The sequence below is a fragment of the Histoplasma capsulatum genome, genomic scaffold, assembly GCF_000149585.1.
Source record: "Histoplasma capsulatum NAm1 scaffold_54 genomic scaffold, whole genome shotgun sequence".
NCBI lineage: Eukaryota > Fungi > Ascomycota > Eurotiomycetes > Onygenales > Ajellomycetaceae > Histoplasma > Histoplasma mississippiense.
Genome location: NW_001813933.1, coordinates 644 through 1,037, shown reverse-complemented (window position 1 = coordinate 1,037; position 394 = coordinate 644).

Here is a 394-nt window from a genome sequence, read left to right as displayed (position 1 = left end):
TTTCGGCGGAATTATCGCTTTTGATTTGGATATGTTGTATTTCCTTATCCACTACGGCCTACATGCAAAGTTTGAAGTCAATTGACTCCGTGGTTGATTAGACGTTCAACGTCTGAAACCAAATGGAATGTACGTCCAATCTGCCCTGCTCTGATTGGTCGGTTTTCTAACCCTGAATGGAATGGACGTCCATTCCACCCCCACCTGTTGGATAGACTTCCTCATCCAACGGGTTCGACGTCCAACGGGTTTGGGTCCAGCGTGTTCAACTCCCAACGGGTTAATGCGCTCCTGGGACGGGTTTGACGTCCAACGGGTTGGGTCCAGCGCGTTCGACTTCCTCATCCAACGGGTTCGACATCCAACGGGTTTGGGTCCAGCGTGTTCGACTTCC